This window comes from Amblyraja radiata, chromosome 8 (assembly GCF_010909765.2).
Source record: "Amblyraja radiata isolate CabotCenter1 chromosome 8, sAmbRad1.1.pri, whole genome shotgun sequence".
NCBI classification, from domain to species: Eukaryota; Metazoa; Chordata; class Chondrichthyes; order Rajiformes; family Rajidae; genus Amblyraja; species Amblyraja radiata.
The window spans coordinates 5,243,388-5,271,379 of NC_045963.1; the positions used below are offsets into that span (position 1 = coordinate 5,243,388).

Here is a 27,992-nt window from a genome sequence, read left to right on the forward strand (position 1 = left end):
GGGTTCTGATGTTGGCATATCTCATTGGCAGAGCTTTTGCATTTAGATGAAGAATTGGCTCCCTGACTCACTATCAGCAGATTTCTGCCAAGTTGGATATCTGGCCTGCAAAGATAGTGCCCCAGGCTGGGCCAGAGCAGGATGACTCGGGGACAATCCAAGCACAACAGCCGGGTTTCTGCGGTGAGTGGTGAGAGCTGATAATCTTGATGCCATCCTCGGAAATAAATTGAAACAACTTGGACGGATCTGTTCAATGGGAACCACTTGGAAAATGTGGAACTAGGATCCACGCTATTCCCTCGGCCGACCAGGGGGTGGGCAAATCAAACTTTTTTCACATTCCATGCAGCAGGTGAGAGGCGAGAAGGATCATGTGTCACAAGGACCTTCCCCACAGCTAGTTTTAAAGAATCTCCCAACACAAAATCTGGAGTTGTTTCTTCTGAATCCTCTTCCATCCAGTGTTATGGTCTGAAATGTCCAGTATTGTATTAGTTCCATGCTTTTTACCAGCTTGCAAGAAATTCCTCCTCAATTCCTTTCTAAAGGTACGTCCTTTAATTCTGAGGCTATGGCCACTGGAACTAGACTCTCCCACCAGTGGAAACATCCTCTCCACATCCACTCTATCCAGGCCTTTCACTATTCGGTAAGTTTCAATGAGGTCCGTCCCCCTCATCCTTCTAAACTCCAGCGAGTACAGGCCCAGTGCCGTCAAACGCTCATCATATGTTAACCCACTCATTCCTGGGATCATTCTCATAAACCTCCTCTGGACCCTCCAATGCCAGCATATCCTTCCTCAGTTGTGGAGCCCAAAACTACTCACAAGTTTTAAAGAAGAGCTAGGGAGTTCAACTTGTGTCCTGCCTAATATTCAGCTCTCAATCAACATCACTCAAAGAATTCTAACAAGGAGAATGCAAAATTGGCTACCAATTGGTTACAGTAATAACTACATTTCAAAAGTACGTAAGTAGCCACAGTACTGAATGGGATTGAGGAGGTCTAATGTGAAGAAAGATTTTCTATAAGAGTCGCTACTCCTCTTCTTCAGGCATTACCTTATATACCTTTTTAAACAAAGCTTTCCTTCCCCCTTCTTATCCAATTACATTTCTGCCACATATTCCTTTACATCAGTCATCCATTAGCATGATGTCATCGGTCCTCTTCAAATATGGGGTTGTTTTTCACCCTTTGTTTGAGGTTGGTTATCAGCAAAATTGCTTAAAGTTGATCACCTCCAATTATGAAGTTGTTTGTTTTCCATTCTTTGCTAAAATCAGTTCTCTGCGGTTATTCTGCATGTCTGCAAGTTGTACAAGGGTAGTGGTTCTGCCATTTGTGTTAGTAGGCTTTTTGCACGTGCAAGCTCAAATCTTAAGGTTAGACATTTAATAGAATCAGTGGCATTGGCTCTCACATTTAATAGAATTAGTGACATTGGCTGACTCAATCTTTCCATAGCAGGAATGAACACAACTCCTCATATGGAAATGATATTAGATGGTATTAGGCAGGATCTTGCTCTTTATGGTAAAAGACAGGGAGTTACTAAAGTTGATGGGACTAGGATATTTGCGTGCAATGTTATGCCCATTGAATGGGATGATTATAGAAGAGTGACAGTGGGTGTTCAAGAATGCATGTTCTTGTTGGAGTGAAGGGCAAGGCAGCTGGGTATAAGAAAGCCTAGATGATGAGAGAAATTGAGGCTCTGATCAGGAAAATCATAATGGGATTAAGTAGAGTGAATGTTCAGTTTTTCTCCCAGACTTGGGATATCAAAAACCTGATAGACCAAGGTGAGAGGAGTAAGAATTATTAGGAATCTGAGGGCAACTCTTACACTCAGAAGGTGGTTGGAATTCTGGAATTAAATGCCAGAATAGGGAGTTGAGGCAGGTACTATAACAGCCCAGACTATCACGCACACCAACCTCTCTCCCATTGACTCCATCCAAGGCCACCAGCATAATCAAGGGCCAAGCTCACCTCAGTCACTCCCTCTTCTCTCCTCTCCCATCAGGCAAGAGGTACAGAAGTTTGAAATTGCATTCCTCCAGATTGGGGGACAGTTTCTTACCAGCTGTTATCAGGCTTCTGAACTATCCTTTCACCAGCCAGAGGGCGATCCTGACCTCTCATCTACCTCATTGGAGACCTTCAAACTATCTTTAACTGTAACTGCACACTTTGGATGACTTGATTGTAATCATGCATATTCTTAGCAGTGCTATCATGCAGGATAGCACGCAACAAAAAGCTTTTCACCAAACTAAAGTTCCTTGGACTGGTGGATGGATAGGAAAGGTTGAGTGGGTTATGGCACAAATGTGGGCAGATGGGACTAGCATAGGTGAGGCATCCTGGTTGGCATGGACAAGTTGGGCCGAAGGGCCTGTTTCCGTGCTATATGACTATATATCAATGAATGAGCTGAGTTTGTGAGAAGAAAGAGCTTCAGCATGGCCATATTTTACAATGCAAGCTGATTGTCTGGTAAAGTTACCAGTGAGTTTGTTATCATTCAGCGCAGTAATAGTTCAGGAAATACTCCAAGTATTTTGCAGCACTATGAGGCAAAAGGGCGGCACGGTGGCGCAGTGATAGAGATGCTGCCTCACAGTGCGAGACACCCGGGTTCGAACCTGACTACGGGTGCTGTCTGTACAGTTTTTACGTTCACCCTATTCATCCAAAGACGTACAGGTTTGTAGGTTAATAGGCTTCAGTGAAATTGTAAGTTATCCCTGGTGTGTAAAATAATGCTAGTGTACGGGGATCGCTGGCTGGAACGGACTTGGTGGTCCGAAGGGCATATTTCCCCGCTGTATCTCTAAAGTCTAAAATTTGTTGTCAACATTTTTTTATTTGAGTGTGCTATATTTTCTAATAAAGTTTTTTTTATTGAAACCTGAGATTCTTACCATTATTTCCCTTCTAACTTACCTATAGACATCTGTAAGGTTACCCCTAAACCTTGTATGCTTCTTGTGTGTAAGGAATTTGATAAAGACCCTCATGGTAGGCTGATACAGAAGATTAAAAAATCAAACTCGTGGTAAGTACGTAGAATGTACGTAGCGGGTACGTCGGAGCTCGTGGATGTCTCTTAGCGGTTCGTAATGCTAACGGCAGGTACTCGGGAAACGCGGTAACTCGTGAAGTTTTTTCAACAGTGAAAAATTTCCAAGAGTAAAAAAATACACGTGATGAAGTTCCACGAGTTTGATTTTTTTTTAAACCGGGGAGAGCTCTTGGGTAAACTCGCATCGTGGGACAGGGGCTTAAGTTTGCAGTCAACCAAAGTTGGTCAGTTAGCAAACAGTGTGGAAGGATGTCAAAGTATAAATGGGATATAGATCATCTGCAGAAATGGGTGGAGTAATGGCAGATGGTGGTGAAACTGGGCAAGTGTGAGGGGTTGCACTTTGAGAGGCAAATGTACGGGGAAAGTATATAGTCATTCCACCGGGTATCGCTGTCAGTGCTGGCAGCCTCGCCAACGGTTTGTCTGTTTTTTCGTATTTTTTGTTATTTGTAGTGTGTTTTAAAAGTATGTGTTAATGTTCGCTGGTTTGTTTTATGTGGGGGGGAGGGGGGAGGGGGAAACATTTTTTCAATCTCTTATCTTGCCGGAGATGCGATTGTTTTCCAAATCGTATCTCCAGTCGCTCTGCGGCCTAACGTCATGGAGCTGGCGGCCTTGCTCGGGACTGACTTTGAGCCCCACCGTGGGGACGTGGACTTTCCATTGGAGCCTGCGATCCCTTGCCTGGGATCGACGCTCCAACTGCAGCCGGATTCCAACATCGAGGAGCTCGCAGTCTCGGGTAGAGATCAATGTCGGGAAGATCCAGAGTCGAAGGTTTGACTAGCTCCGACCCGGAGTTGATCGCCCGGTGCGGGGGAGCTGAGATTCCCCCCCCCCCCCCCGATGCAGGAGCTCGATCTCCCCAACCCGGAGGGCCCGACCGCCGGTTACGGGAGTCAAGATCGTCCCGTCAACAGAGGGCTCGAAGCCCCCGACCGCGGGAGAACAAAGAAGGGAAGAGATTCAACTTTTATTCGCCTTCCATCACAGTGAGGAATGTGGAGGAGTCACTGTGGTGGATGTTTATGTTAAAATGTATTTGGTGTGTTCCGTTGCTTTTTATTAGTATGACTGTACGGCAAATCAAATTCCTCATATGTTGCAAACCATACTTGACTAATAAAGTAATTATGACTATGGTTATGATTATTGGCAAGACCTTTAACAGCATTGATGCTAGTGATGGTAGGAACGGGGTGATAAGGGAGCTGAATATGTGGCTGAGGAGTTGGTGCAGGGGGCAGGGATTTTAATTTCTAGACCACTGAGATTTCCTCTGTGGCAGGGGTGACGTGTATAAACGGGGCGGGTTGCACCTTTGCTGGAGGAGAACCAACATTCTGGCAGGAAGGTAGACAAAAATACTGGAGAAACTCAGCGGGTGAGGCAGCTTCTAGGATGGAGCCTTGTGGAACCCCGCGGCAAAGGCTTGCTGGGGAGGAGAAAGAGTTACCTATGTTTGTGGAGAAACTATTATCTTTGAGATAGGAGATGAACCAGCTCAGGGCACTGCCATCAATACCAACCCCGGACCGGAGAGGGCCAATTAGGATGGTGTGGTCGACTGTATCGAAGGCAGCGCTGAGGTCGAGAAGGAGCAGGGTTGCACAGTCGCCGGAGTCAATGGCGAGAAGCAGGTCGTTATGTACCTTCACGAGGTTGTCACACCAAAGGTCCAGGAAGAGCGAAGGGGGGTGACTACGAGGAAGGGAAGGGAATTGGACATGGAGAGCAGGTGACCCCAGTGGTCGTGCCTCTTCAAATCAGGTACACCCTCTTGGGTGCTGTCGAGGAGGACAATGCATCAAGGTTGAGCAGCAGTAGCAGGCAGGGCTGTGACACCAACCCTGGCACTGAGGCTCAGCGCTGAAGGGTGACATCAGTCAGAGCCATAGTGGTGGGCGAGTCTATAGTTAGGGGTGCAGATAGGAGATTCTGTGGCAGCGGTCGAGAATCTAGGATGATGTGCTGCCTCCCTGGTGCCAGGGTCCAGGACATCTCGGTGTAGCTTCATGACATCTTCAATAGGGAGGGGGAGCATCCAGAAGTTGTGCATGTTGGCACAAACGATATAGGTTGGAAGAGGTAGGAGGTTCTGCACTACGAGTATAGGGAGTTAGGTAAGAAACTGAAAATGAACACCTCCAGTGTTGTGATCTCTAGATATCTTCCAGTGCCACGTGCGATTGAAGGTAGGGGAGATGGCTGTGTGGCTGAGGAGTTGGTACAAGGGGCAGGGATTCAGATTTCTAAACCATTGCGATGTATTTTGGGGCAGGGGTGACCTGTACAAGAGAGATGGGTTGCACCTGAACTGGAGGGGGGTCAATATGAATCCAGGTAGGTTCATTACTGCTACACGGGTGGGTTTATACCAACTTGGCAGGGGGGTGGGATCTTATATACGACTGCGGCAAATTCGGCCCTTCGAGCCAGCACCGCCATTCACTGTGATCATGGCTGATCATCCACAATCAGTACCCCGTTCTTGCCTTCTCCCCATATCCCCTGACTCCGCTATCTTTAAGAGCTCTATCTAACTCTCTCTTGAAAGCATCCAGAGAACCGGCCTCCATTGCCTTCTTAGGCGGAGAATTCCACAGATTCACAACCCTCTGTGTGAAAAAGTGTTTCCTCGTCTCCGTTCTAAATGGCTTACCCCTTATTCTTAAACTGTGGCCCCTGGTTCTGGACTACCCCAACATCATAGAAACATAGAAATTAGGTGCAGGAGTAGGCCATTCGGCCCTTCGAGCCTGCACCGCCATTCAATATGATCATGGTTGATCATCCAACTCAGTATCCCGTACCTGCCTTCTCTCCATACCCTCTGATCCCCTTAGCCACAAGGGCCACATCTAACTCCCTCTTAAATATAGCCAATGAACTGGCCTCGACTACCCTCTGTGGCAGAGAGTTCCAGAGATTCACCACTCTCTGTGTGAAAAATGTTCTTCTCATCTCGGTTTTAAAGGATTTCCCCCTTAGGCTGTGACCCCTTGTCCTGGACTTCCCCAACATCGGGAGCAATCTTCCTGCATCTAGCCTGTCCTTCATAAGACAGTCCTGACATCCCAGGAATCAGTCTGGTGAACCTTCTCTGCACTCCCTCTATGGCAATAATGTCCTTCCTCAGATTTGGAGACCAAAACTGTACGCAATACTCCAGGTGTGGTCTCACCAAGACCCTGTACAACTGCAGTAGAACCTCCCTGCTCCTATACTCAAATCCTTTTGCTATGAAAGCTAACATACCATTCGCTTTCTTCACTGCCTGCTGCACCTGCATGCCTACTTTCAATGACTGGTGTACCATGACACCCAGGTCTCGCTGCATCTCCCCTTTTCCTAGTCGGCCACCATTTAGACAATAGTCTGCTTTCCTGTTTTTGCCACCAAAATGGATAACCTCACATTTATCCACATTATACTGCATCAGCCAAACATTTGCCCACTCACCCAGCCTATCCAAGTCACCTTGCAGTCTCCTAGCATCCTCCTCACAGCTAACCCTGCCCCCCAGCTTAGTGTCATCCGCAAACTTGGAGATATTGCCTTCAATTCCCTCATCCAGATCATTAATATATATTGTAAATAGCTGGGGTCCCAGCACTGAGCCTTGCGGTACCCCACTAGTCACTGCCTGCCATTGTGAAAAGGACCCGTTTACTCCTACTCTTTGCTTCCTGTTTGCCAGCCAGTTCTCTATCCACATCAATACTGAACCCCCAATGCCGTGTGCTTTAAGTTTGTATACTAATCTCTTATGTGGGACCTTGTCGAAAGCCTTCTGGAAGTCCAGATACACCACATCCACTGGTTCTCCCCTATCCACGCTACTAGTTACATCCTCGAAGAATTCTATAAGATTCGTCAGACATGATTTACCTTTTGTAAATCCATGCTGACTTTGTCCAATGATTTCACCACTTTCCAAATGTGCTGCTATCCCATCTTTAATAACTGATTCTAGCAGTTTCCCCAATACCGATGTTAGACTAACTGGTATGTAATTCCCCGTTTTCTCTCTCCCTCCCTTCTTAAAAAGTGGGGTTACGTTTGCTACCCGCCAATGCTCAGGAACTACTCCAGAATCTAAAGAGTTTTGAAAGATTATTACTAATGCATCCACTATTTCTGGAGCTACTTCCTTAAGTACTCTGGGATGCAGCCTATCTGGCCCTGGGGATTTATCGGCCTTTAATCCATTCAATTTACCCAACACCACTTCCCGGCTAACCTGGATTTCACTCAATTCCTCCAACTCCTTTGACCCACGGTCCCCTGCTATTTCCGGCAGATTATTTATGTCTTCCTTAGTGAAGACGGAACCAAAGTAGTTATTCAATTGGTCCGCCATATCCTTGTTCCCCATGATCAACTCACCTGTTTATCATGGGGAAGAGTTCCGAGCTTTCGACAAGGTCCCACATAAGAGATTAGTATACAAACTTAAAGCACATGGCATTGGGGGTTCAGTATTGATGTGGATAGAGAACTGGCTGGCAAACAGGAAGCAAAGAGTAGGAGTAAACGGGTCCTTTTCACAATGGCAGGCAGTGACTAGTGGGGTACCGCAAGGCTCAGTGCTGGGACCCCAGCTATTTACAATATATATTAATGATCTGGATGAGGGAATTGAAGGCAATATCTCCAAGTTTGCGGATGACACTAAGCTGGGGGGCAGTGTTATCTGTGAGGAGGATGCTAGGAGACTGCAAGGTGACTTGGATAGGCTGGGTGAGTGGGCAAATGTTTGGCAGATGCAGTATAATGTGGATAAATGTGAGGTTATCCATTTTGGTGGCAAAAACAGGAAAGCAGACTATTATCTAAATAGTGGCCGACTAGGAAAAGGGGAGATGCAGCGAGACCTGGGTGTCATGGTACACCAGTCATTGAAAGTGGGCATGCAGGTGCAGCAGGCAGTGAAGAAAGCGAATGGTATGTTAGCTTTCATAGCAAAAGGATTTGAGTATAGGAGCAGGGAGGTTCTACTGCAGTTGTACAGGGTCTTGGTGAGACCACACCTGGAGTATTGCGTACAGTTTTGGTCTCCAAATCTGAGGAAGGACATTATTGCCATAGAGGGAGTGCAGAGAAGGTTCACCAGACTGATTCCTGGGATGTCAGGACTGTCTTATGAAGAAAGACTGGATAGACTTGGTTTATACTCTCTAGAATTTAGGAGATTGAGAGGGGATGTTATAGAAACTTATAAAATTCTTAAGGGGTTGGACAGGCTAGATGCAGGAAGATTGCTCCCGATGTTGGGGAAGTCCAGGACAAGGGGTCACAGCTTAAGGATAAGGGGGAAATCCTTTAAAACCGAGATGAGAAGAACTTTTTTCACACAGAGAGTGGTGAATCTCTGGAACTCTCTGCCACAGAGGGTAGTCGAGGCCAGTTCATTGGCTATATTTAAGAGGGAGTTAGATGTGGCCCTTGTGGCTAAGGGGATCAGAGGGTATGGAGAGAAGGCAGGTACGGGATACTGAGTTGTTGAACAGGAAAACCTTAAAGATAGATTCCCTTATCTTGATAATATAACTATTGCAGGAAAAGACCAAGCTGAACATGATGAAAATGTACAACGGTTTTTAGATGTTGTACATTCTAAATATCTAACATTAAATGAGGCTAAGTCAATAACATCAGTATCATCAATTAATATTCATGGTTATTGGGTTGGAAATGATATAATCAAGCCTGATCCAGAAAGACTTCGCCCACTCCAAGAAATACCTGTTCCAGCAACATTAAACTCTCTACGAAGGGTTCTTGGGATGTTTGCATATTATGCTAAATGGATACCAAATTCTTCTGACAAAATTCAACCTTTGATTAGAGCAAAATCTTTCCCCCTTGACTCTACAGCAATTGGTGCCTTTACTTCTTTAAAGAAACAATTGGAATCTGCGACATTACACGCCATCGATGAGGATCTCCCCTTTGTTGTTGAATGTGATGCCTCGGATTTAGCAGTATCAGCAACATTAAATCAAGGAGGACGACCAGTGGCTTTCATGTCTCGTACTCTCCAAGGTAGTGAATTGCACTACCCACCCGTCGAAAAGAAAGCTACAGCAATTATTGAAGCAGTGAGGAAATGGAGTCATTTCCTTGCTCGCCAGCACTTCAGATAACAGATCAGCGTTCAGTAGCTTTTATGCTGGATAATCGGAAACGAATGGAAGATTGAATGGAAGATTGAATTATCTGCATATAGTTATTCAATTGAGTACCGCCCTGGTAAGGATAATGTTGCTCCGGACACATTAACTCGAGCATTTTGTGCCTCTGTTCATTCTTCTGCACTCACTGATCTTCACAATGGCCTGTGTCATCCTGGAGTCACTCGTTTGTTACACTATGTTCGTTCCAAAAATTTACCTTTCTCTACAGAAGATGTGAAGATGACGTGTGCTTCATGTAGAATCTGTGCTGAATTAAAACCAAGGTTCTTCCGTCCTGAAGAAGGAAGATTGATCAAAGCTACTCAACCTATGGAACATTTGAGTATTGACTTCAAAGGGCCTTTACCATCCTCCTCTCGAAATTTTTATATACTTACCTTAGTTGACGAATATTCAAGGTTTCCATTTGCCTTTCCTTGTCCAAATATGTCAGCTGCTACAGTTATCAAATGTTTAGATCAACTGTTTTCATTCTGTGGATTTCCAAGTTACATACATTCTGATAGGGGCACCTCATTCATGTCAAAAGATTTAAAGGACTACCTTTCTGAGAGAGGAATTGCAACAAGTAAAACAACACCATATCATCCTATTGGAAATGGTCAGGTTGAGAGGTATAACGGAATCATTTGGAAAGCAGTGAAACTGGCTTTAAAGTCAAATGATATACCAGATCAGCAGTGGGAATGTGTTCTACCAGATGCATTACACTCCATCAGATCGCTACTGTCAACTGCTACCAATACTACTCCACACGAGCGGTTCTTTAACTTCAAACGGTGTTCTTCTAGTGGTACTTCTCTGCCATCATGGTTGACTAGCCATGGGCCTGTGTTGCTTCGTCGTTATGTCCAATCAAATAAGAATGAACCTTTTGTTGATGAAGTTGAACTGACTGATGTTAACCCTTCTTATGCAACTATCAGGTATCAGGATGGACGTCAGTCAACTGTCTCACTTCGTGACCTTGCACCATGTCCGTCTTCTTCATCAGCTCCGTCACTTCCTGATAACACTAATCGAGAACTTCCTCCGTCAGCTCTGTCACTTCTTGATAACACTAATCGGGAACTTCCTCCAACACTTCCAGCATTCTCTATGGAAACTTCTACAAGAAATTCTAAAATTGAAAATCTAAATAACAATATGAGTGAAGTTGATGACCAAGCAATATATCTACCCCCAGCTATTGAAACACCATTATCTCCTGAGGCTCCAGTGCTGTGACGGTCATCAAGACGTATTAAACCTCCTGACCGTCTCAACTTATAAATAGGAGGGGAGAATGAAGTGGGCGCATGTGCGCATGTGCGGAGCTCTTCTAGAGTGTGCGCATGTGCAGGACATTTCCGGAGTGTGCGCATGTGCGAAGTATTTCGGGCGGGAAACGCCTGCGGAATCAGCCATGTTTGCCAGACGTTTCTGAGGTTTATGTATTAAAGAAATAAGTTGCTTAAAGCTTAAATAAAGTTAAATTAATTACGAGTAGTGAAAGTTTCATTTATCTCACAACAAATGCCCTGAGTGTAATTAGTGCCCTGAGTGTGATTAGTGCCCTGAGTGTGATTAGTGCCCTGTGATTAGGGCCCTGAGTGTGATTAGTGCCCTGAGTGTTTAGTGCCGAGTGTGATTAGTGCCCTGAGTGTGATTAATGCTCTGAGTGTGATTAATGCTCTGAGTGTGATTAGTGCTCTGAGTATGTTTAATACCCTGAGTGTGATTAGTGCTCAGAGTATGTTTAATACCCTGAGTGTGATTAGTGCTCCGAGTGTGATTAGTGCTCCGAGTGTGATTAGTGCTCTGAGTGTGATTAGTGCCCTGAGTGTGATTAGTGCTGATGTGATTAATGCTCTGAGTGTGATTAGTGCTCTGAGTGTGTTTAATACCCTGAGCGTGATTAGTGCTGTGAGTGTGATTAGTGCTGTGAGTGTAATTAGTGCTGTGAGTGTGATTAGTGCTGTGAGTGTGATTAGTGCTGTGAGTGTGATTAATGCTGAGTGTGATTAATGCTGTGAGTGTGATTAGTGTTGTGAGTGTGATTAGTGCTGTGAGTGTGTTTAATACCCTGAGTGTGATTAGTGCTCTGAGTGTGATTAGTGCCCTGAGTGTGATTAGTGCTGTGAGTGTGATTAATGCTCTGAGTGTGATTAGTGCTGAGTGTGATTAGTGCTGTGAGTGTGTTTAATACCCTGAGTGTGATTAGTGCTGTGAGTGTGTTTAATACCGAGTGTGATTAGTGCTGTGAGTGTGATTAGTGCCATGAGTGTGATTAGTGCTGTGAGTGTGATTAATGCTCTGAGTGTGATTAGTGCTGTGAGTGTGTTTAATACCCTGAGTGTGATTAGTGCTGTGAGTGTGTTTAATACCCTGAGTGTGATTAGTGCTGTGAGTGTGATTAGTGCCGTGAGTGTGATTAGTGCTGTGAGTGTGATTAATGCTCTGAGTGTGATTAGTGCTGTGAGTGTGTTTAATACCGAGTGTGATTAGTGCTGTGAGTGTAATTAATGCTCTGAGTGTGATTAGTGCTGTGAGTGTGATTAATGCTCTGAGTGTGATTAGTGCTGTGAGTGTGTTTAATACCTTGAGTGTGATTAGTGCTCTGTGTGATTAGTGCTCTGAGTGTGATTAGTGCCCTGAGTGTGATTAGTGCTGTGAGTGTGATTAGTGCTGTGAGTGTGATTAGTGCTGTGAGTGTGATTAATGCTCTGAGTGTGATTAGTGCTGTGAGTGTGTTTAATACCGAGTGATTAGTGCTGTGAGTGTGTTTAATACCGAGTGTGATTAGTGCTGTGAGTGTGTTTAATACCGAGTGTGATTAGTGCTGTGAGTGTGATTAGTGCTGTGAGTGTGATTAGTGCCCTGAGTGTGATTAGTGCCCTGCGTGTGATTAGTGCTGTGAGTGTGATTAATGCTCTGAGTGTGATTAGTGCTGTGAGTGTGATTAGTGCTGTGAGTGTGTTTAATACCGAGTGTGATTAGTGCTCTGAGTGTGATTAGTGCTGTGAGTGTGATTAATGCTGTGAGTGTGATTAATGCTCTGAGTGTGATTAGTGCTGTGAGTGTGATTAGTGCTGTGAGTGTGTTTAATACCGAGTGTGATTAGTGCTCTGAGTGTGATTAGTGCTGTGAGTGTGATTAATGCTGTGAGTGTGATTAATGCTGTGTGTGATTAGTGTTGAGTGTGATTAGTGCTGTGAGTGTGTTTAATACCCTGAGTGTGATTAGTGCTCTGAGTGTGATTAGTGCCCTGAGTGTGATTAGTGCTGTGAGTGTGATTAATGCTCTGAGTGTGATTAGTGCTGTGAGTGTGATTAGTGCTGTGTGTTTAATACCCTGAGTGTGATTAATGTTGTGAGTGTGTTTAATACCCTGAGTGTGATTAGTGCTGTGAGTGTGTTTAATACCCTGAGTGTGATTAGTGCTGTGAGTGTGATTAGTGCTGTGAGTGTGATTAGTGCCGTGAGTGTGATTAGTGCTGTGAGTGTGTTTAATACCCTGAGTGTGATTAGTGCTGAGTGTGATTAGTGCTGTGTGTGTGTGTGTTGGCCCTGCAGCAGCAGCGGCGTTGGATGGGCCTAGGCCCGGGGTGTGAGTGTGTTTGGCGCCTCTGGCGGCCGTGCAGCAGCAGCAGCTGTGGGGGGGGTGGGGGTGAGGCGCAGATAAGGGGCCGCCCCGGGGGGGGGGGGGGGTGAGGCGCAGATACGGGGCCGCCCCGGGGGGGGGGGGGGGGGTGAGGCGCAGATACGGGGCCGCCCCGGGGGTGAGGCGCAGATACGGGGCCGCCCCGGGGGGGGGGGTGATGGTGGGGGCGGATTCACCCCGACGCCGCACCTGGTGAACTGCCACTATGCGGCGCTCTCCCAGCGCCGATCCCGTCCGTGCCTCTTGAGTCGTGATCCATGGAAACATTGCCGGGGGAGCGGGCCCGGAACTCACTGACAGTGGAGCCGTGAGTGAGCCGTGAGCTGTGAGTGAGCTGTGCGTGAGCCGTGAGTGAGCCGTGAGCCGTGAGCGCGCGGCGCTTGTGGCAGCGAGCGTCTTGTGCCGATGTTTCACTATTGCTGCTATCTCGCACCAGGATGGCCGAGTGGTTAAGGCGTTGGACTTAAGATCCAATGGACATATGTCCGCGTGGGTTCGAACCCCACTCCTGGTATTAGATTTTTTGCAACAGCGGTGAATCACTTCATGAAATAAAAGCTTCAATTCACTGTACAGCTTATGGAAGATATTTCTGTATAGAAATTAGGCTTCATTTAAAACATCAATACAATGCGTTACAATACGTTTTTCTTAAATTAAATTACAATTACATCAATCCAATGTATTACATGCTTATATTAATTCTAAAATATAAAGTACAATGAGAATGTTTTCAAAAACATCAAAATTAACACTTGATTCAAAGATTTAATTTTACTTTATTTGGCCACAGTATAATGAAATGCTTTGTTTTGCCTACAACCTGGTAAAATTGTATTATGAGCCTTGATCAAATTGTATAAAATTAAAATTGAAACATTTAATATAAAATCGCAAATATTTGCTTTTTATGGAATGTAATCCCAAAAATATTTCACTTAAATTATTCATAATTTAAAATTATATTATATAAATTGGAATTATAACTTTAAGAGTATTATATAAAAGTTATTTTATTTTTATTAAGAAATGTATAGAGACAAGTATTGTTGGGGAAAATGTAGGTCTACATTTAGGATGTACAATAAATACATAGTTGTCTGGAACTGGAACACTATGAAAACTTTTAATGTTTTTTTTAAAAATTCAGGATTGCACTGTTAATATTCCCATATACAGCAATATCTTTGAATAAAACTTTAATAACATTCAAATGAATTGAATGGTATTCCTTGCAAATTACGGTAAATCTAGTGTTAGATACAGAATGCTGGAGTAACTCAGCGGGACAGGCAGCATCTCTGGATAGAAGGAATGGGTGACGTTTTGGGTCGAGACCCTCTTCTGTTTACAGTTTCACTTCACAGCAATGCCCTTGTTTCCTTGTCACAATAGAGGGCTGCACATAGCCGCAAGAGGGCAGGCAAGTCAAGATTCAAGATTCAAGAGAGTTTACTGTTATGTGTCCCAGATAGGATAATGAAATTCTTGCTTTGCTTCAGCACAACAGAATATAGTAGACATAAATAAATGCAGAACAGATCAGTGTGACCATATACCAATGAATATATATATATACACACATAAATAAACAGATAAAGTGCAATGGGCTCAGGGTTTTGTTTAAGTTGAGTTTAATAGCCTGATGGCTGTAGGGAAGTAGCTATTCCTGAACCTGGATGTTGCAGATTTCAGGCTCCTGTACCTTCTTCAAAGTAACCTGAAGGCAGCGGGGAGATGAATGAGTGGCCAGGGTGGTGTGGGTCTTTGATGATGCTGGCAGCCTTTTTGAGGCAGCGACTGCGATAGATCCACTCGATGGTAGGGAGGTCAGAGCCGATGATGGACTGGGCAGTGTTTATCACTTTTTGCCGTCAACTGCAACTATTTCTGTTTGTTAGGTGCCCAAGAAACTGTTAACTTTAGAAGAGGATGGCTGAGGATCCGCAAGCCCATCTTCATCAATGGTGATGGAGAGAGTCAACAACTTCAAGTTCATGCATGCATGCATATCTCTGAAGACCTGTGCTGGACCCAGCACATTGATGCAATCATAAAGAAAGCTCACCAACACTCAACTTCATTAGAAGATTGAGGAGATTTGGTATGTCACCAAATACTCTCTTAGATACTCAGTCTGCGGAAGGGTCTCGACCTGAAACGTCACCCATTCCTTCTCCCCAGAGATATTGCCTATATTTTGTGCCTTTCTTAAACTTCTACAGATTCAAGTGTATTAGCTACTGGGAGACATCGGACAGACTTTGATTGCTTTCGCTGAAATGCCGGTGGTTGCAGGGAGACCTGGTAGAAATATATAAAATTATGAGAGGCAGAGAAAGGGTAGAGAGTCATAAACTTTTTCCCAGGATGGAAACATCAAATACGAGAGGGGAAAATTTAAAGGAGAAGCATGGGGCAACATTTTAGCCCAGAACACATTACCAGGAGTGGGGTTCGAACCCACGCGGACATACATCCATTGGATCTTAAGTCCAACGCCTTAACCACTCGGCCATCCTGGTGCAAGATAGTCAAACTACGGCAGGACCTTCATAGTGAATGGTAGGGCCCTGGAGTGCATTGTAGAGCAGAGGGGTGTCTGAGTATTGGTACACAGTTCCCTGAAAGTGGTCCTGAGCTACAGGGAGAGACATGGCAAGCAGGGGCTTTATTACTTGGAGTGCAGAAGGCAAAGGGATTATCTTATAGACGTGTATAAAATCATGAGGGGAATTGATAGGGCGCATGCACAGTGTTTTACCCAGAGAAGGGGAATCAAGAGGTTTAAGGTGAGAGGGGAATGATTTAATAGGAATCTGAGAGGCAACGCTTTCACTTAGAGAATGGTGGACATATAGAATGAGCTGTGTAGGATGGAACTACAGATGCTGGTTTAAACCGAAGGTAGACACTAAAAGCTGGGTCAGCATCTCTGGAGAAAAGGAATAAGTGATGTTTCAAGTCAAGACCCTTCTTCAGACCAGGGAAATTGGCTGGCTGTGCTGTCGAGGAAGAAATGGAGGGCTTTGAGGCCTTCCTGGTGAGGGATGGAGGTGTAGAGTGACTGAGCGTCCATAGCGGAGATGAGGGAGTGGGGGCTCGGAAAGCGGAAGTCATTAAAGAGACGAAGGGCATGTAAGGTGTCCTGGACATAGTTCGGGAGGGATTGGACCAGGGGGGATAGGATGGAGTCGAGGTACGTGGAAATGATTTCAGTGGGACAGGAGCAGGCAGAAACAATGGGTCTGCCAGAGCAGTTGTGTTTATGGATCTTGGGGAGAAGGTAAAACCGGGCCGTGCTCTGGAGGGCAGACAGCTGGATGTGATAAATCAGAGATAGTCTGAAAAGTGATGGCCTGGTGCTCATCTGTCGAGTCATGGTCCAAGGGTAAGTAAGAGGAGGTGTCTGAGAGTTGGCACCTGGCCTCAGTGTGATGGAGGTCAGCTCGTCAGATGTGAATAAGGGTCTCAACCCAAATCGTCACCTATTCCCTTTCCCCAGAGATGCTGTCTGGCCCGCTGGATTACTCCAGCTTATTGTGGCTATCTATAGAATAAGCTGCCAGAGGAGGTAATTGAGGCAGGTACAAGAACAATATTTAAATGACATTTGGACAGGCACATGGAAATGAAATGCTGCGAGGAATATGAGCCAAATACGTGCAAATGGGACTTGCTTAGATGGGCCACCCGTAGGTACTCGGGGCATCAGGTAAGACGGGACGTTTTTTCAGCATGATGAAAAATGTCCACGAATAAAAAAATTGCCTCAGTACCTACGGCTGGCATAACGAGCCACTACGATATATCCACGGACTCCTACCGCCTCCTACGGACTCGTTACGAACATTCTACGAGTTTGAAAACTCGGGAGAATTCGTGAATAACTCGGGAGAATTTGTGAATAACTCGGGAAAGTGGGACAGCCCCTTTAATGTGCGGGGATCAGTGGTTGGTGCAGACTCGGTGGGCCGAGGGGCCTGTTTCCACGCTGTATCTCTAAATTAAACTAAAATATAGGTGCTCACTCACCTTCAACATCAGGCTCATGCTGTGTAGCTATTCCACCAAATATTCACCTAGGCAGGGGCAAAATAGGCCACTGCCTAGACTTTGGTTCAACATTGCCCATTTTAATTTAAAGGCATGGATCACACATTATTATTCTGTAAGGGTGACAGTCTCTAAGTAGAATTGTACAGTCAATTGACAATTTTAAAGAGGAGATTCATAGACTTTTGAAATCCAGACGATTAAGGGATATAGATCACAGCTATTTGTAGAAAGGAACTGCAGATGTGTTGGCAGGAACTGCAGATGTGTTGGAAGGAACTGCAGATGTGTTGGCAGGAACTGCAGGGTCTAAAGAATGGCCTCAAGCCAAAACGTCACCTGTTCCTTTTATCCAGAGATGCTGTCTGGCCCGCTGAGTTACTCCATCTTTTTGAGATATGGCGGGACTGACATATGATGAAAGAATGGGTCGACTGGGCTTGTATTCACTGGAATTTAGAAGGATGGGAGGATATCTTATAGAAAGATATAAAATTCTTAAGGGATTGGACAGGCTAGATGCAGGAAATATGTTTCCGATGTTGGGGGAGTCCAGAACCAGGGGTCACAGTTTAAGAATAAGGGGTAGGCCATTTAGGACTAAGATGAGGAAAAACTTTTTTAACCAGACAGTTGTGAATCTGTGGAATTCTCTGCCACAGAAGGCAGTGGAGGCCAATTCACTGGATGTTTTCAAGAGAGAGTTAGATTTAGCTCTTAGGGCTAACGGAATCAAGGGATGTGGGGGAAAAGTAGGAATGGGGTACTGATTTTGGATGATCATATTGAATGGCGGTGTTAGCTCGAAGAGTCGAATGGCCTATTCCTGCACCTATTTTCTATGTTTCTGTATGTTCTTTGAGTTATATCAGTCCTGACCTCACTGACAGCAGTAATAATAATAATAATAATAATAATAATAATAATAATGACAGCTAATGGAATGGTACAGGTGCTAAATGGCAGCCACCTCTTCCTATATTCCTTTGTTCCCTTGTTTCATTGTCAGCAAGAGACAAGAAGTGATATTTCAGGAGAGTTGTGACTGCTTGGATGTTTTTGCAGATCTGGATATTTTGCCAAGACAGTGTCATTGTCAGTTTATATATGTCATATCCTGAGGCTGTTGATGCATTTTCAAGTTTCCATAGAGCATCAGGCTTTTGCAACTAAAACTGGGGATCTTCGAGGGTGAATAACAAGGATATAATTTCATCGGAGAGCTTGGATGTCGTACAGTTGCAAAGTGTAGATTGTGATCAAATTACAGCTGACAACACCTGTCAGATTTTATTTAGTGTACATAAATACAAGCCTTTGTTCATTACCAATATTAGTCTTGCTTTCCTTCACCAACTCTATCCCCTCACCTTTCCCTAAGGGGTATTGACACTTTTTTGGGCCAACTTTCACCAGCACCTGTGCTTGATTCATCATGAAGGACCTTGCTTCTTCTGTTCCACATAGGCGACTTTTTAGGCGACTGCAGGAGACTATGCAGTCGCCACATGTTCGCGGGTGGCTGCCGGGGAGTCGCCTTCATGGTCGCGAGGAGTTCCCGCATTCTGGGAACTAGTCGCGGCCTCATTATGGTTGCCGTGAATCTTTCAAAATGTTGAAAAATTAGCGGTGACCAGAATGAAGCCGCCATGGAGAGTAGCGAGAATTCTCGTGCCGTAGGTGGGTCGCCAGGAGGTCGAAGGTTCTTGGAGGTTGTAGCTGGTGCTGACCAGTGAATTTCATTGGCTCATAGGGGAAAAAAAACCGTAAGCAGTAGTTTTCAGAACCAAGGATAACCGGCCGGTAATGTTAATGTCCGCCGAGCTTCACAGCCGTGTATCTCTGGCTTCTTAAAAGTTGCCTCCACTCCTTCTTCCTCCTTCTCCCCCATCTCCCCCCCCCCCCCTCTTTTAAAGGACTTACGTGACCCTTCCCGTACACTGTGCTTTGACCGTCTTAATTACAGCGCCAACCTTCCTGTTCATCGCGGTGTGTGTCTGTATCACATTGGCTTTGCACAGTGTGAATTTCACTCAGACAGCGCTCCCCCCGCTTGCCCTGTCCCCCGCCTGCATAACGGGCTGGTGAACGAAGCGATGTGTGTGTGTGTGTGTGTGTGTGTGTGTGTGTGTGTGTGTGTGTGTGTGTGTGTGTGTGTGTGTGTGTGTGTGTGTGTGTGTGTGTGTGTGTGTGTGTGTGTGTGTGTGTGTGTGTGTGTGTTCCACTCTGACAGTCGCCGTTCCAGTTGCCGGTTTTTCTGGCGACTGCTGGCAACTTGACAGCCGCCGGCAGTCCGCTGAAAAATCACTTAAGTGGGACAGGCCCATTCTGATGCCAAAAGGAAGTTGACACTTTTTTACCAGTGAGTGTTATAAGTGGAACTGGAGGAGTGTGTATGAAATCGGAGGAGACAGCGATTCAGTCTCTTGTCCCTGCTTTCCCTTCATTATTTGTTTTCCCTGAGTCATTTTCTTGCACTAATCCCAAATCCCTTAATTCCTTCTTTATCTCAGAATCTATCACTGTGTTTCAGTTTCAGTTTTGTTTATTGTCACGTGTACCGAGGTACAATGAAAAGCTTTTGTTGCGTGTTATCCAGTCAGCGGAAAGACAATACATGATTACAATCGAGCTATTTACAGTGTACAGATAGATGATAAGGGAATAACGTTGAGTGCAAGGTAAAGCCAGCAAAGTCCGATCAAGAATAGTCCGAGGGTCACCAAAGAGATAGATAGTACTTCAGCACTGCTCTCTGGTCATGGTAGGATGAATCTGTTGCCTGATAATATACCTTTTGTCGGATGGGAGAGGGTAGAAGAGGGAGTGGCCAGAGTGCGACTTGTCCTTGATTATGCTGCTAGCCTTGCCGAGGCAGCGTGAGGTATAAATGGAGTCAAAGGAAGGGAGGTTGGTTTGTGTGATGGTCTGGGCTGCGTCCACAATTCGCTGCAATATTTTGTGGTCTTGGATGGAGCTGTTCCCAAACCAAGCTGTGGTGCTTCCTGATAAAATGCATTCTCTGGCGCATCTGTAGAAGTTGGTGAGAGTTGTAGGGGAACATGCCAAACTTCCTAATCCCTCTAAGGAAGTAGAGGCGTCGTTGTGCTTTCTTGGTCGTTGTTTCAGTATGGGTGGTCCAGGCGAAGTTGTTGGTGATATTGACTCGTCGGAATTTCAAGTTTTCAACCATCTCTATTTCAGCGCGTCAATGCAAACTGGGGTATTTGTACCGCTTCACTTTCACTTCCACAACCTTATTGGGCAGAGAATTGCAAAGATTCACTACTTCCTGGATATCGGAAATTCTTCTCTCTGCCCTGATTGAGTGAGCCTTTGTGTTTAAGAAGGAACTGCAGATGCTGGAAAATCGAAGGTAGACAAAAGTGCAGGAGAAACTCAGCGGGTGCGGCAGCATCCATGGAGCGAAGGAAATAGGCAACATTTCGGGCCAAAACCCTTCTTCAGACTGATGTGATGGCAGGAGGAAGAAAGGAGAAAGGAAGAGGAGGAGCCCGAGGACTGAGGGAGAGCTGAGAATGGGAGGAGACAGCAGGGACTACCTGAAATTAGAGAAGTCAATGTTCATACCGCTGGGGTGCAAACTGCCCAAGGTATGAACAATATGAGGTGCTGCTCCTCCAATTTCCGGTGGTGCTCACTCTGGCCATGGAGGAGGCCCAGGACAGAAAGGTCGGATACGGAATGGGAGGGGGGAGTTGAATTGCTGAGCCACCGGGAGATCATTGGTTATTGTGAACCGAGCAGAGGTGTTCGACGAAACGATCGCCAAGCCCACGCTTGGTCTCACCGATTTAGAGCAGCTGACATCTAGAGCAGCGGATGCAATAGATGAGGTTGGAGGAGGTGCAGGTGAATCTCTGGCACACCTGGAACGACTGCTTGGGTCCTTGAATGGAGTCAACTGCTTGGGTCCTTGAATTTGAGTATAGGAGCAGGAAGGTTCTACTGCAGTTGTACAGGGTCTTGGTGAGACCACACCTGGAGTATTGCGTACAGTTTTGGTCTCCTAATCTGAGGAAGGACATTCTTGCCATAGAGGGAGTACAGAGAAGGTTCACCAGACTGATTCCTTGGATGTCAGGACTTTCATATGAAGAAAGACTGGATAGACTCGGCTTGTACTCGCTAGAATTTAGAAGATTGAGGGGAGATCTTATAGAAACTTACAAAATTCTTAAGGGGTTGGACAGGCTAGATGCAGGAAGATTGTTCCCGATGTTGGGGAAGTCTAGAACAAGGGGTCACAGTTTAAGGATAAGGGGGAAGTCTTTTAGGACTAAGATGAGAAAAACATTTTTCACACAGAGAGTGGTGAATCTGTGGAATTCTCTGTCACAGAAGGTAGTTGAGGCCAGTTCATTGGCTATATTTAAGAGGGAGTTAGATGTGGCCCTTGTGGCTAAAGGGATCAGGGGGTATGGAGAGAAGGCAGGGATGGGATACTGAGTTGGATGATCAGCCATGATCATATTGAATGGCGGTGCAGGCTCGAAGGGCCGAATGGCCTACTCCTGCACCTTTTTTCTATGTTTCTATGTTTCTATGTCAAGGGGGGAGGTAAAGCGAAAAGTGAAGCATTTCTTGCGGTTGCAATGGAAAGTGCCCGGAGATGAGGTGGTTCGGGTGGGAAGGGACGAATTGACCAGGGAGTTACGGAGGGAGTGGTCTTTGCGGAAAGCAGACAGGGGAAGAGATGGGAAGATGTGGCCAGGGTTGGGGTCCCGTTGGAGGTGGCGAAAATGTCGGAGGATTATCTGTTGTATGTGAGGGCTGGTTGGGTGGAAGGTGAGGACAAGGGGGACTCTATCCTTGCTACGTGTGGGGGGATGGGGAGTAGAGTCACGGGGTATAGAAGAGACCCTGGTGAGAGCCTCATCTATAGTTGAAGAGGGGAACCCCCGTTCCCTAAAGAATAAGGACATCTCCGATGTCCTGGTGTGGAACACCTCATCCTGGGTGCAGATGCAGCGTAGACGGAGGAATTGGGAGTAGGGGATGGAGTCCTTACAGGAAGCAGGGTGGGAAGAAGTGTAGTCCAGATAGCCATGGGAGTCAGTGGGTTTTTCGTGGATGTCGGTCAGTAGTCTATCACCTGTGATGGAGATAGTGAGGTCTAGAAATGGTAGGGAGATGTCGGAAATGGTCCAGGTGTCGGAATGGTTGCCTACTTCCTTCGCTCCTACTTCCAGCTGCCTCACCCGCTGAGTTTCTCCAGCATTTTTGTCTACCGTAAGAATTTCATTGTTACTATTTGGGACATATGACAATAAAACACTATTGACTCCTGACTCTTATACTCCAAAAGCAGTCATATCATATGCCTTCTTCACCACTCTATCTACTTGTGTTGCCACTTTCAGGGAGTTATGGACTTGGACCCCAAGATCCCTCCGTATATCAATGCTGATATGGGTCATGTCATTAATTGTATATTTTCCCCTCCCACCCTGGGCAGGTGGTATTAGCGTAGCTGGGACATGTTGGCCGGTGTGGGCAAGTTGGGCTGAAAGGCCTGTTTCCACACTGTATTACTCTATGACACTATTGGAACTCCCAAAGTGAGGTTGTCATTTGACCTTTTGGCGAGTCGAGACGTTAGGGTGTACAAAATTCTTTATTTTAAAACAAAAATAAAGTAGTCACCTGAGTCGAGATAGACAGACAAATTTTAAGGATGCTTCTTCTATTCGCGTGGCGCCAGAATGCACGGTTACAGAAAAAACTCGCGAAAAACTCCCGCGCTCATGTGACTGTGCCAGCCAATCGCGAGGGTTCGATATTAACAAGGCCACCACTAGGTGCCACTACAACCTCACATTTTTGTCAGATTAAACTACATCTACCATTTAGTTTAGTTTAGAGATACAGCATGGAAACAGGCCGCTCGGCCCACTGGGTCCGCACCAACCAGCGATCCCCGCACAATAACACTATCCTACACCCACTAGGGATAATTTTTACATTTTACCAAGCCAATTAACCTACACACTTTGGAGTGTGGAAGGAAACCGAACATCTTGGCGAAATCCCACGCAGGCCACAGGGAGAACGTACAAACTCCGTACAGACAGCACCTGTAGTCGGGATCGAACCCGGGTCTCCGGTGCTGCATTCGCTGTAAGGCAGCAACTCTACCGCTGCGCCACCGTGATCACCCAATTTCTCCACCCATTTCTGTTAATGATCTATATCCCGCAGTATACGTTGACAGCCTTCCTCACAGTCTGTGACCCCGGCAATCTTGGGGTCACGTGCAAATCTGTTGGGTGTTTTGAGGAGGTAACAAGCAGGATAGATGAAGGAGAGTCAGTTTACTTGGATTTTCAGAAGGCCTTTGACAAGGTGTTGCACGTAAGGCTACTAAAGAAGATAGGAGCCCATGGATTTAGAGGCAAGGTTCTAGCATGGATAGAAGATTAGCTGACTGGCAATAGCCAAAGAGTGGGAATAAAGGGAGCCTTTTCTGGTTGGCTGCCAGTGACTAGTGGTGTTCCCCAGGGGTCGGTGTTTGGTGCGCTACTTTTCACATTCCTGTAACGAAATATAACCAGGTTTCAAGGGTTTTGGACAATGAATGGAGAAAGAACATTATGGGGAGTACAAAGAACTAGGTTTATTACAATACACAATACACCAATACAAAACACCGTTTATTGTCATTTGAACCTCAAATGAGGTTCAAACAAAATTTGATTTCTTTTTTTTTTTTAATAAATTTTTATTTATTAGAAGCAAATGTACAAAAATAGAACCAACAGCATATGAAATAATACAGTTATTGCACAGCTTTAATTTTAACTTTTAGCTACGGTTGGAAGAAAAGAAAGGAGAGAAAGCAAGAAAGGAGAGAAAGCAAGAAAGAGAAAAAGTGAAATGTGCTAAGATAGAACCCCTAGACTACCAAAGTGGTGCAGCCAAAGAGTGAGTAAATGAAAGAAAGAAGAGAGGAATAGCAAAAATAAGAAAAATAAAAGGACAAAAAGAAAAAGGAAAAAAGTGGTGATATACAGTACCTGCCTCATATCCCTCCCCATCCACCTCACCCAATCCGTACTTAGATTTAAATCCAAAGTTGTGTTGTACCATACTATCCTTGTAATAAATCAATGAATGGTGTCCATGTGAAATTTGGTTTCTGCAGTGGGCCGAAGGGCCTGTTTCCGCGCTGTTAAAGACTACAAAGAAGAAAGTTCAAAGATCTTCATCAAGCTCCCACAAGCTTCTCTCTTGGCTCTCTCAATAAACTGGATCCCAACAGATCCTGGGGATTTATCCATCTACATACTCGTCAAGAGTTCCAACTCTTCCTCCTTCTGTATCTCAAATTGGCCTTACATATTAGTGTTTACCACACTGATCTCACTGTCCTCCATGTCCTTTTCATTCAGAAATCAGATGCAAAATGGCTGTTTAGAACCTCGCCTACATCCCCAGACTCCAGGCACAACTTCCTACCTTTATCCGTGAGCGGTCCTATCTTCTCACATGTTTCCACATTCTAGACTGGTGCATCATCTTTCCCATTGACGTAATGTGCCCATATCCTCTTGAAGACTTTCTCCACCCTTCTCACAGTCTACACTATCACCAAACGTTGTGTCATCTGAAGACTTCATTATCACGTAATTCCCTCGCCAATATATTGATATTGACATTGATCAGTTGCGCTCTACACTGATTCCTGTAGCTTCTGTGAATTATTGGCAAGATTGATGGCGAGGTTCATGTTCAGAAGTGATAGGAGCAGAATTAGGCCATTCATCCCATCGAGTCTACTCCACCATTCAATGTTGGCTGATGTATCTCTCCCTCCTAACCCCATTCACCTGCCTTCTCCCCACAACCTCTGACACCCATACTAATCAAGAATCGGAGAGATGAGAAAGCAGATGCGTTGCTAGGAGATAGATTATTTTGTAGGGTGTTGGCATTAGCAGCACTTAAACTGGAAGCATACAGGGCATACAAAATTGCTGGAGAAACTCAGCGGGTGCGGCAGCATCTATGGAGTGAAGGAAATAGGCAAGGTTTCCGGCCGAGACGTTGCCTATTTCCTTCACTCCATAGATGCTGCCGCACCCGCTGAGTTTCTCCAGCAATTTTGTCTACCTTCAATTCTCCAGCATCTGCAGTTCCTTCTTGAACAACATATAGGGCATTTATACAGCTGGATACACTCTGAAATTTATCATAATGAAACCAATGCTATAAGATTTCAAGTTGGAAGCACTGGCTTGTTTTGTTTTAAAGTGAGATGATTGAAGAATGATTTGAACGAGATGCATTTACCGGTACTTATAAAGGAGGGTATTGTTATTTCTTCCCGCTTTGGAATCCAAAAGAAAATAGACAGTTTTATAGTTAGAGCCAAGGCATTCAGGAATGAAATCAGGAAACACCTTTACAACAAAGAGAGTGGAATACTGCAATCCTCTCGCCGTTAATGCTGTGGATGTTGGGAACAATTGAAGCTTTCAAGAGTAAAATCAAATAGGAATACGGAATTAGGAGCCCGTGGCCGAAGGGGTCGAAGGAGCCCGCGGGCGATGGTGAGCCGGCGGAGAAGCCGAGGCCGGAGCCCGCGGCTGGCCCCTGGGTCGACAGAGCCCGTGGCCAATGGAGTCGATGGAGCCTGGGTCAATGGAGCCCACAGCTGGCCCCAGGGTCTACAGAGCCTAAGTTGATGGAGCCCGTGGCTGGGGCCTGGGTCGGCGCCATCCGGAGAGGACCCGGTGGAGATAGTGGAGAGGTTGCTGCAGCGGTCGATGGACCGACGGACGAGGACAGGCCATGTGGAAGCGAGGATGCCACTGCTGTGGGAAGGAACAAAGGACCCGGCTGTATCCCTAAACTAGAAAAAACTAAACGGAGACCAGGACGTTCTTACCGAATGACAGCACAAACTTGATGGGCAGAATGGCTACCTCTTATTCGCACGCTGTGACAGTAATTATGCGAAACAACTACCATTTTATGCATTCTTGTTAATATTTGAGAATGAGATGAAGTTGTTCTGTTCATAATTGTTTTTACCCTATTGGTCTAGCAAAAAACAATGATAGGATAGACATAGATAGGCAAAGAAGACGTGCTGAGGAACGCACTGAAGCTTGGTGCAGCCAACGCCAAGGCTCAGTGGGGGAGGGCCACAGTATAAGGTCCTTCTGCTGCTGGACATGGGGGGCAGGGATTCCACACCAGTGGGCCACATGAGTGGCAAGGGTGGGGGATAAATTTGTCAAGTCAAGTTTATTCGTCACATACTCATACGAGATTTGCAGTGAAATGAAAAGTGGCAATGCTCTCGGACTTAGTGCAAAAAACAAACAAACAAACAAACTACAAACAGAATCACATATTCTTTTACATATTATATATTGTGGGAGGAAGGAAAAGGAGAAAAAACAGCTATTTTAAAAAACAGTAGAATGGTCCAGTAAAGTTAGTCCCTGGTGAGATAAGAGTTTACAGTCCTGATGGCCTCTGGGAAGAAACTCCTTCTCAACCTCTCCGTTCTCACAGCATGGCAACGGAGGCGTTTGCCTGACCGTAGCAGCTGGAACAGTCCGCTGCAGGGGTGGAAGGGGTCTCCCATGATCTGTGTAATTTGTGTAAACGGTATTGAATGTATGTATCGCCTCTGAGAATGTCGGATTGAGTTTTGTAAGGATCATGTATTGTATATATTTATCTCTCGAATAAAGTATATTTTGAAATAAAAATAATTAAGAGGCCTTTATATAGGCAAATATTTTGGGATCCTATTCAAAGAATTTTCTCTAATAGTTTCCCTACCACTGACGTAAGGCTCAAACACTTTCTACTTCCTTTCTTCAACAATGGAATAACATTGGCTACTCTCCAGTTCTCCAGGACCGGAAGTGCCTGCTTCCACGCTGTATGACTCTATAGTTGCTGGAGAAACTCAACAGGCCAATCAGTATATGTGGAGGCAGGGGGATTGTTGACATCTTGAGTCGGGACACTTCACCAGACCTGATTGTGTAGTGGAGAGATAGCTTGCAGTGAGAGGCGAGAGGAAGGGGTAAGACGGGCTGGTCTGAGAGGGGAGGTGGAAAGTGATGGGCAGTTAGGGCCAAGTGGGAGAGAGGGGTGTACAGAGGCAGAGGCTGGTGGATGATGGGTGGAGGAGCTAACTGGGAAAGGGGAATGGGAGGGGCAGATCGGCTGCTCTGGAAGGTTAGAATGAATTGGGATCCAAGGAGAGATAGCTGAATTGGCTTCATGGAAGAAAGCAGTCGGTGATGGTGGATGCTTGCTTTACAGACTGGAGACATGTGACTAGTGGTGTGCCTCAGGTTTTGGTGCTGGCTCCATTGTTGTTTGTCATCAATCCAATGATTTGGACGAGAAGGTAACTGGCAATCATTAGAATGTTTGCTGAGTTCGCCCGTCTTGCCCGTCAGGCCCCTTGCAATAAAGTAAATGCTATTCAATAGGCCTTCCTCTCTCCAAAAATCCTCCTGCTTAATCTGTCCTTAGAATTTTCCTGCCACACCTGCCATGACTACCTGCAGCTCACCTGCCTTTATCATCCATTGGTTTGCCAGGACTTGAGGGCCTGAGCTATAGGGGAGGTTGAGCAGTCTACGATTCTATTCCATGGAGCACAGGAGAATGAGGGGTGATCTTATAGATGTGTATCAAATCGTGAGAGGAATAGATCGGGTAAACGTAGTCTTTGCCCAGAGTAAGGGAATCGAGAACCTGTAAAATATATGCATTCGGGAAAACAGAGTTAATCTTTCGTCAAATTCTGAGTGTTTTGTAATACAATGCTGCTGCAGTCATGCAATGTGGTACCAAGCTGTTTGAACTAAAAATGCCATAATTTTGATCCAGAATGCTTGTAGGCAAGGGAGGATCTGAATTACTGAAACGCCTGCTGGTGATCTTCTTCCAAACATTGGATGTATCCAGGGAATTATAGGTCAGTGAGCCTGATGGCA

The 27,992-nt window shown here is 45.5% G+C and overlaps 1 long non-coding RNA gene and 2 other non-coding genes across 3 annotated transcripts; 2 read left to right on the plus strand and 1 right to left on the minus strand.

The window, feature by feature from the left end:
• Nucleotides 1-712: 712 nt before the first annotated feature.
• On the plus strand, nt 713-11,142 carry LOC116975828. The gene is made up of 3 exons (XR_004412792.1): nt 713-834; nt 973-975; nt 11,133-11,142. It is a non-coding gene; the product is annotated as an uncharacterized LOC116975828 (long non-coding RNA).
• A 2,231-nt stretch (nt 11,143-13,373) lies between these two features.
• Nucleotides 13,374-13,456, plus strand: trnal-uaa. The gene has a single exon. It is a non-coding gene; the product is annotated as a tRNA-Leu (tRNA).
• A 1,928-nt stretch (nt 13,457-15,384) lies between these two features.
• trnal-uaa lies at nt 15,385-15,467 on the minus strand. Its single transcript has one exon. It is a non-coding gene; the product is annotated as a tRNA-Leu (tRNA).
• Nucleotides 15,468-27,992: the final 12,525 nt, after the last annotated feature.